At 50.0% G+C, this 9,624-nt stretch overlaps 1 protein-coding gene across 2 annotated transcripts in view; it reads left to right on the top strand.

Annotated features, from left to right (window-relative positions):
* The first annotated feature begins 1,018 nt into the window (after positions 1-1,018).
* CHD9 (chromodomain helicase DNA binding protein 9) overlaps positions 1,019-9,624 on the top strand; it is a 230,132-nt gene continuing 221,526 nt past the window's right edge. The window contains exon 1 of one of the 2 annotated variants that reach the window (XM_025852347.2): positions 1,019-1,107. The gene's annotated coding sequence lies outside the window, so the exon portion shown is untranslated. The remainder of the gene's footprint in view (positions 1,108-9,624) is intronic. The other variant, XM_073884387.1, reaches the window with a different exon arrangement.

The following is a 9,624-nucleotide window of genomic DNA, read 5'->3' as shown; positions in this document are numbered from 1 at the left end:
GCCTGGGTGGCTCAGTTGGTTAAGCATCTGCCTTCAGCTTGGGTCATGATCCCGGGATCCTGGGATCGAGTCCCCCATCGGACTCCCTGCTTCTCCCTCTCCTCCCCACTTGTGCTCTCTCTCACTATCTGTCTCTCGAATAAATAAAATTAAAAAAAAATTTTTTTAAAAACAACCCAAAAAAAAGCCTGATAGTGGGACTCTTCTGGACATTGCTTAATTATCAGCTAACAGGTTCTCAGCCTAGGGCAGTTCTACTTTGCCCCCTCCCTTTCCAGCTCCCCCAACCCCCCAGGGATTAAGGGGTGGCTACTGGCATTTAGTGTCAGGGGGTGAGGGGAGGTTAGATGTCCTGAAGTACCAGGAAAGCCCCAACCAAAAAAAAAAAAGCCATCGGCAGCCGGCCGAGAAAGATGACCCGGTTTGCCAACTCCTAAGGGACCTGACTGTGTCTCCCAACCCCACACAGGGTCTGACACAGACTGGGGGGATCTAATAAACTTCAGCCAAAGAGAGGGGAGGGAACAGGGTAGGAAGGAGGGCAAGGGGGTGAGGGGTGGCAAGAAGAAGAAAGGGTTGGTGGGAGCGGAAAGGCCTCCTTGGGCTTGAGAGAAACCCAGTCCCTTGCATCTTCGGATGCTCCCAGATTATTTCAGAAAGAGGCTGTGCCAAACTGGGACGCACTGAAAGCTGTGGGCTGAAAAGAGAGATCTCTGAGCGCAGCCAGGAAAATCCCAGGATGGCTCCCAGGCCAGGAGCCAGGGCCTCACTGGCCCTCGGTGCCCCCAAGAGGAAGTTCAGCAAGTTCGGGTCCCAGCGCCCTCTGCGGAGGGCAGGCGGTGCGGGGCGGCGGGGATCGGCGCCCGGGGTTCGCAGGCGCGCTGGCCAGCCGCCCACGTGGGAAGGCCGGCTGCATTTCCGCCCGGGCCGGGCTCGCTCCCACCTCCCGGCCGCGGCCTCCGCGCCGCCTCCGCGCGCCCGCTAGGTGGCGCCTGCGCTCTAGTGGGCGCCTCTCCGGCGCCGGCGAAAAGCCACGGCGGAGCCCGGCGGCGGAGCGAACCTGAGCCCCAGGATTCCGGGGACTGGAGGGCAGCGGCGGCAGCCAAGGTAGGATTCCTGAGCCTCGGGCGTTTCCCTCGAGCCTCCGCGGGCGGGGTGGGCAGCGCGGCGGCCGCCGAGCCCCGCGCGCGGTCCGCGCGCAGAACCGGAGAAGTCGGAGCGGCCACACGTGTTGTTGCCTAAGGGGACCCGGAGCTCGGCAGTCTCCAAGCTGGGCCTAGGGGCAGAGCAGAACCAGCAGGTCGCTGGCACGCCGCCGTCCTCCACTAGCCTGTGCCTCCGGAAAGCGTGCCCGATTTCCCCGAACAAGTCCGAAAAGGAGAAAAGAGTTACTGGCACCCAGAGCGACTACCCCTTTGCAGCCGAGTGCCGATAAGATCCAGAGCACCCTTCTCAAACTTGGCTGCACGTTGGGATCTCTTGGGGAGATACCCCACCCCACCCCACCCCCAGACTCAAATATGTCTGGGCTGGGGCCTGGGCATTTGGATATTTAAAAGCCTCCCAGGAGATTGCAATTAGCAGCTAAGTTTGAGGACCCTTGGTGTAAGGTTGGAGAAACCCCCAGGACGTTTGTTACAGCCGCGAATGCTGATTCTCCTTCTCTCACCCCCCCCACCCCCGCCTTTCCTCCTCCTCCTTCCTGCTTTTGAAGCAGGAAATATCTCTGCCTTTGAGCTGTCAAACCCAAGAGAACAAGCCAGCACGTCCCCTCCAATAGGGCTGGTTCTGAAAGGGTTAAACTCGGAAGTGGGCAGGGAACAGAAAGACACTGATGTGGAATGTGAGAGAAGACTCTGGAGCTGCCCTCATCATTTTGGTAAATGTAGCTGAAGAGGCAGAGTAAGCGCCCCTGGAAGTAATAAAAATGATCCCATGTATTTACATAACAAGCAAAAGTGGTTACCAGCATGGGCGTGGAGTCCCCGGAGCTAGTTCAAGAATTCATGGAACCACGTGTGGCCTCAGTTTCCCCATCTGCAAAATGGGTTTGAGGGTATAAACCTCTCAGAGTTGTTGTGGGACTTATTAACAATTAAAGGTCATGTTTCCCGAGGGTATACCTGTGCCAGATGCTGTGCTAAATGCTTTCTGTGCATTGTCAATTTTGACTCCTCAATCATGGCCCACAAGATAATCCTATAATTACCCCACATGGGTAGAAGAAGCTGGGCCTCAGAAAGGTCAAGGAACATGCTCAGGGTTATATAATTAACAAGAAGCAGATTCTGGGCAGTCTGTAGGGCCCATGTGCGGAAGTAATCTGCTGTTTCCCTCACTGAGAGAATGTAGAGAGAAAACACTTAGCACAAGGCAGCTTGTGGTGCATTTTCCATTAACAAAGGCTGTCATTGCTGCCAACACAGCCCTTTCACCGAACTGACTCATTCGTTCATTCATGATATAGTCGTTGTTAAGAGCCTACTATGTGCCAGGCAGTTTCCCAGATGCTGGAAGTAAAACGGTGAGTAAGACAGAGGTAAACTGGCTCTCAGTGAATTCACACTCCGGTGAATGAGAGAAATGAGAACAAGAACAGTGGATCCTCACTCTTTGCAGATTCTGTGGTCGCAAATTCTCCGACTCGCTAGAATGTGTGTGTAACCCTAAAATCGATATCCACAGCGCTTGCATGGTCACGCGTGGACGTGGGCAGAGTGGCCGAAAATTGGAGCTGCCCAACATGCACATTTCCAGCTGAGGTCAACACAAGGCAACACTCTGCCTTCTGGTGTTAGCTCTCATACAGTAAACAAGTGTCCTTTTTGTGGTCTGTTTCATGCCATGTTTTCTGCATTTTTGTGTGCTTTTTTTTGGTGGTGATTTCTGTTTAAAATCACCCCCAAGCATCATGTTCAAGCGCTGTCTAGTGCTCCTAAGCAGAAGAAGGTTGTGATGTGCCTTACAGAGAAAATATGTATTTGATAAGCTGTGTTCAGGCGTGCGTTGTAATGGTTTTGGCTGTGAGTTCAATATGAATGAATCAACAATGTATATTAAATTAGGTGTCTTTAAACAGAAACACACATAATACAGGGTTCGGTGTTGATCTCTTGATGAAAATATGACCAGAGGCTCCCAGAAACTTTAGGTTTTTTTCCCCTAGGAGCAATGGTTCAGTATTTGCTAATTCCATATTCATGGCAATTTTATAGAACACAGCTGCTGTGAGTAGTGAGACTCGACTGCGGTTAGACTTTACCGCACATGCAATGAAAGAATCAAGGTGGAGAGGCATAAGGAAGGGGCCTGCCTCAGACTGGGTGTCAGAAAGGTTAGAAGCGGCCAGGCACAGAGTGGGTGGAATGAGGAAAAAGTGTTTCAGGCAGAAAAAGTAGCATGTGCAAATGCCCGGAGGTCACCAAGGGCTTGGCAAGGTCAGGAAACTCAGGGAGAGCCAGTGTGCAGGGAGTGTGGTGGGCAAAGAGAGCAGAAGTGCAATAATCATAAGAATAATAATAATAATATGCTGGAGACAGAGGCTGGAGCCAGGTGGCACTGTGTGCTTTGTGGGCAGGTCTCATTTCATCCGATTAGCACAGTAATCCTGGCAGGCTGGTCAGGATGGTTTCCCCCTCTCACAGATGATGAAATCGATGCCCTATGTAGTTAAATACCTTATCCAAAGTTACACAGCTGGTAAGCAGCAAAACCAACCTCTAGTACCTCCCTCTTAATCTAATGCTGAACAGACATTTGAGTATTGATCAGAGATCTGAGGACCTAGTCCTGGGCTGGAGATTTGGTTTGGCCTGTGGAGGAATCAGTAACTAAGTGGCTGCAGAAGCCATCAAGCATGGATGAAACTACTTGGGACAGTGCGCAGAGTGTGGAGGAGAAAAGTCCTCATGCCCTTTAAAAATAAAAATATTCCTGCTATAAAACCATTAATGCCTCAGTGACAGAGTCCCGTTTGCCTGCAGGGGCAGAAGGAGTAGTGCGGGTGGGCGCAAAGATGTAGAAAAAGGAAATGTGAAAGTCTGATCTAAACTACCCCGAAAATACTAGGTCTGGCATTGGGTCTCCCCATCCACAGGGCAGCCAGGTCTCAATCTGCCTCTTGTCGCTGCAGGACAATGATCTTAAGCAGGGGTCAGCAAACCTTTTTCTGCAAAGGGCCAGATAGGAAATATTTTGAGCTTTGTGGACCATATGGTTTCAGTTGGCACCTTCTTGCTTCTGTGGTTGTAGAGGAGAAGCAGCCTTAGAAGGTATGGAAGCGAGTGTGTTCCAATAAAACTTTATTTATGGACACTGAAATTTGGATTTCATATGATTTTAATGGATCACAAAATGTTATTCTTCTTTTGATTTTTTTAAAGCCATTTAAAAATGTGGGGCACCTGGTTAGGCATCTGCTTTACAGCTCAGGTCAAGATCCTGGGGTCCTGGGATCGAGCCCCGCATCGCATGGGGCTTCTTGCTCAGTTGGGGAGTCTGCTTCTCCCTCTCTCTCTGCCACTCCCCCTGCTTGTACACTTTCTCTCTTTCTCAAATCAATAAAATCTTTTTTAAAAAAAATTTAAAAAGATAAAAACCATTCTTAGCTCATAGTTGCACAAAAACAGGCACTGCGTCGTTGGGCTGTGGCCCATGGGCTCTAGTTTGCCAACTCTTTATCTGGAATCCTGAGACCTAAGGGTCGTAGGAATACTAAATGTCCATCTAGCTAAATCTTTACCTGACCCATGAATCCCCATCGACTGTTCTCAGCTATTTGAGTTCCCCCAGTAAAAATGGAACTCATTCCATTGAACTCTACCATAGTTGGGGTTTCCCCAAACCCAGATCCTGAGACAAGGATTTGGGTGTCAGACTTTACTGGGGAAGTGATCCCAGAGAGCCGAGGTGAGAGTAAGGTAGACCCAATGAAGGACGTGTGTGTGGGTAAGTGAGTTAACCCTGGGGCAGTGGCTCAGTCTTGCTGGGGAACCCTTGGAGAGATTGTGTGTCCCGTGAAGAGGCAAGGAAGCTGGGGTATTTCCCTCCCTCCTCAAGGCCTCCCCACTTGTGCAGTCTCTCTGAGGTCCACATCACCCCAGCCAGGAAATGCCTTTGGGCGGGAAGAGGCGGTGGGTGCAACTGGAAATGGTCCGCAGGCGGCCTCCGGGGGTCGCTGACGAGCATGGGTGCCCTACAAAGTGTTTCTGATTTGTTTTTGTTTTTGTTTTTCTTAAGATTTTGTTTATTTATTTGAGAGAGAATGACAGAGAGAGAGCATGAGAGGGGGGAGGGTCCGAGGGAGAGGCAGACTCCCCGCTGAGCAAGGAGCCCAGTGCGGGACTCCATCCGGGGACCCCAGGATCATGACCCGAGCCGGAGGCAGAAGGCAGTCGCCCAACCAACTGAGCCACCCAAGCACCCTCTGATTTGAGTTTTTTAAGTGTGCGCTGCATACCCCTGGGGGCCTTGTGAGATGATTTGGTGTGGAATGGAGTCACGGAGCGAAAGGACATGAAGTCTCAGACTAGGGTACGTGTTCCCTTTGTAAACTGCCTCTTTGATCCTGCCCCGCTGCGCTCTCTCCCCCGTCTAGGAGCTCCAGGCGCCCTGGCCTTGTACTTCCTGGAACTTGCCAGCCTCTCTTCTGACTACAGTCAACAAAAGAGGTCTTAGTAAAGTACCAGGCTGGCTTGTCTCCCTGTTTTTAGGGAAAAGACAGCAGTCCTCAAATTCAGGGCATTGAACAGGCAAGAGTGGTCAGCTAAAATTTAAGAACATTGTTGTGTTTATTTTTACAGTTTCCACCTATACATGGCAAGTGTTTCTGGCTCCACATTCACAGTGGTAATATAAAGTGTTTTCTTTGAAATATGTTAACGGGGCGCCTGGGTGGCTCAGTTGGTTAAGCATCTGCCTTCGGCTCAGGTCATGATCCCGGGGTCCTGGGATGGAGCCCAGAGCCCAGTATGGGGCTCCCTGCTCAGCCAGGAGCCTGCTTCTCCCTTTCCCTCTGCCCCTTCCCACACTCATGCTCTCTTTCTCTCTCAAATAAATAAATAAAATCTTTAAAAAATAATAAAATAAAATACATTTACATAATGTGTCTACTTAAAGAAAAATATGATAAAAATGATGGTTGCCACTTACTGAGCACTTAGTACGTGCTTGACGTTGTTCAAAGCCCCTGGCAGGCATAATTTAATTACTCCTCACCACAGTCGCATGGGTTAAGTCCTACTTGACGTAGGTACTATTATTAGCTGAGAAAACAGGCATAGGGAAGTTAAGTAACTTGCCCAAAGTTATATAGCCGGTAAGTGACAGAACTGGAAAGTAAACCCAGATTGTCCTGCTCCATGGTTTATGTTCTTTTTTTTTTTTTAAGATTTAATTTATTTATTTGAGAGAGAGAGAGAGAGAGAGAGCGCCCTTGAGGATGAGCTGGGGGGAGGGGCAGAGGGAGAGGGAGAAGCAGGCCTCCCACTGAGCAGGGAGCCCCAAGGATGCAGGACGGGGTCCCAGGACCCTGGGATCACGACCTGAGTCATAAAGCAGATGCTTCACCGACTGAGCCACCCAGGCCGCCCACAGTTTGTGTTCTTAATGGCAGGATGACACTGCTTCTCACAAACTTGACAAAAGAAAAAAAAAAGTGAAGATATTATTGGGCTTACTGATGGTGGAGGAAGCCTGCCGTAAGAGGTTCCTCTTTCTCATCCAGCTGAAGTCTGTCTCCCTGAATCTGCCGCCGCTTGGTTGTCATACTTTCTTCTGGAGCCTCAGGGAACACATCTGTCCCCTTCTCATCCCTACAGTCCTTCAGATATTTGATGACAGGGAAGCTGGCTGGCCCTCCCGGATCTTCCCTGTTCTAGATTAAACATTGCCAGTTCCTTCTGCTTCTACTCTATCGTGTGTTCTCGGCATCTTCCCCCAAGCAAATGGCCCCTTCCTTCCTTTTTCTTGTGTATCCCACGGAACTTAGGATGTTTTTGTGGCTGTACCTTTTTTTTTTAGGGCCCCTACAGCTCATTCTGGGCTCAGGGTGGATGGCTGTGGTTGGGGTGATTGACGAGGCAATCAGCAGCTAGATAATGATGTCCAGAGGGAGAATGTCACTCAGAGAAAGCCCCCCGGGGCCAGCATCACCGGGGGGGGGGGGGGGGGGGAGAAGAGGCGGCTGGACGCTGGTCGTGCTCATTCTTTGCAGGCCCGAGATGGGGCTTCCTTGGTGCACATGGAGCTCATCAGGCGGAAAGGGACAGACTAACCAAATTCACAGGAGCCCGGTAGGGAAGCCAGACCACAAGTATATTGAATCACAATGGGACAAGCACTGTGAGGCAGCCTGAAAAGTTTATGTCAGCCTGTCAGCACATTCTTTCATCGGTAGGGAAGCCCGCATGGGAAGCCAAATTCTAGTGAAGAGGTTGGTATTCACAGGACCAAGAAGAGGTAAGCAAGATGAATGATTTTAATAGCCAGGATAGCCTGAGATACTTATATCCCCTGGAGGATACGAAGGTCCATGGCAGCAGCTCTGCAGGGGCTCGTGGTAGACGTGACTAAATCAGTGACCAAATCTTTGCCTTATCAGGAAGGCGCCTGGGTGGCTCAGTCGGGTAAGCGTCTGCCTTCGGCTCAGGTCAGATCCCAGGGTCCTGGGATCGAGTCCTGCATCAGGCTCCCCGCTCAGCTGGGAGCCTGCTTCTCCCTCTACCCTTACTCCCTGCTCGTGATCTCTCTCCCCCTCTCTCTCAAATAAATAAGTAAAATATTAAACAAAAAAAAAGATCCTTATCAAGTGGGTATTCCGGGAAGCCCTGGCCAGCCCTCTGAGCTGCCTGTAACGCTCAAGAGTTTCCAGAAATCCCACTGCTCTGAACAATGGGAGATAAGACAGACTCTCAAAGATTTCTCTTTTGTATCATTTTTGCTGAGCTCCTCACACTTAACCATCTCTGTCTACCTAATATTCCTTTGGCTTATGTTAATACAATTGGCCTTTTTTTTTTTTCTTCTCATTGTCAAGTCTTGATTTGATTTCCAGGCCTTGCTCTTCCTGCTTTGTCCAGAGGCGCATCCTGTCCTGTCTTAAGAACTTCTGCGGATCAGTAATTACTGATACTGTGTGTGGATTCTGCTGATGATATTCTGTTCTCCCTACATTTGGGGGTGACTTGCTGTATACCTTCCAGTAATAACTTCTTGCAACTGAGAAGCGGTTTTCTGGGTTGCTGAGCTCTGTTCTAGAATTGGCAGGATCATAGTGTTACACTATTAGTACTGTTATCATTCGTTGGTGCCTGGGACCAGACAGGTCCTGGAGAGGCAGCTAGGGCACCAAACCCAAGAGATCATTGAGTTTGCTGTTACAAGCATTGATTATGCTTCACTGAGTGTTGGGAGACGTATTATTTTAGAGCAAGCTGACTTTTTGCCAGCTTTGAGAAATGTATGTTTTGGGACGCCTGAGTGGCTCAGTCTGTTAAACGTCTGCCTCTGGCTCGGGTCGTGGTCCCATGGTCCTGGGATAGAGTCCGACATCAGGCTCCCTGCTCAGCGAGGAACCTGCTTCTCCCTCTCCCTCTGCCTGCCGCTCCCTCTGCTTGTGCTCTCTCACTTGCACTCTCTCTCTCTCTCTTTGACAAATAGATAAATAAAATCTTTTAAAAACCAAAAAAGAAATCTGCATTTTGTCCAGGGTCTCTCGTCCCACCCGTCTGAAGAAACTTGACTTCCCTAAAAGGGAGACAAAACGCATACAGAGAATCCGTGGCATCTGGGGGCCACTGCGGGAAGCCTTCTTGAGATCCTCCAGAGGCAAAGTGGGCCCTGCCCTCAGGGGCTGCTGGACTGCCCAGTCTGAGAGGGGAGATCCAGTTCTTATACTAGGAAGGCTGCCAGTCTGATGAGAGAGGCGCCATCCCTAGCCTCGGGGAGTCTGATGGAGGAGGGGCATACAGCATCCTTGGTGTGAACTATTTCCCCACCCCTGAAGATGTCACTATACCTGCGGCTTCTCTTAAGTCGGTCAACAGGCAGGGAGGGGGGCCTGCTTCATTCACAACTCTAATACACTTGCGCAAAGGCACAACACAGGGCCACAGCTTCTGAGGGTCAGGCTGGGGATTGTTTTTTTTGGGGGGGGGGGTTTTTTTTTTTTTTTATTTATTTGAGAGAGAGACAGAGATGGCGAGAGAGAGCACAGGAGGGGAGGAGAGGGAGAAGCGGGCTCCATCCCAGGATCCTGGGACCATGACCTGAGCCAAAGGCAGGTGCTCAACCGACTGAGCCACCCAGATGCCCCAGTTTTTTAATAGACTTTTTTAGACCAGCTTAGATTTACAGAAAAATCGAGATGATAGTCCGGAGAGCTCCCATATGCCCCACACCCAGTTTCTGCTATTATTAAAAGGAACAAATGTCCTATGGTACATTTGTTACAATCAACAAACCAATATCCACACATTCTTAGTAACCAAAATCCGTAGTTTATTCAGATTTTCTTAGTGTTTACCTCCTGTCCTTTCTCGATTCCAAGACCTCCGCCAGTATCCGGTATCCAGTATCACATTTCGTTGTCACGTCATCTTAGGTTCCTGCTGGTTCCTTGTTTGG

This window comes from Callorhinus ursinus, unplaced genomic scaffold (genome assembly GCF_003265705.2).
Source record: "Callorhinus ursinus isolate GAN/ISIS: 27379988/994484 unplaced genomic scaffold, GSC_fseal_2.0 scaffold56, whole genome shotgun sequence".
Lineage (NCBI taxonomy): Eukaryota > Metazoa > Chordata > Mammalia > Carnivora > Otariidae > Callorhinus > Callorhinus ursinus.
The sequence above is the reverse complement of the archived record's forward strand: the minus strand, read 5'-3'. Positions and strand labels throughout refer to the sequence as shown.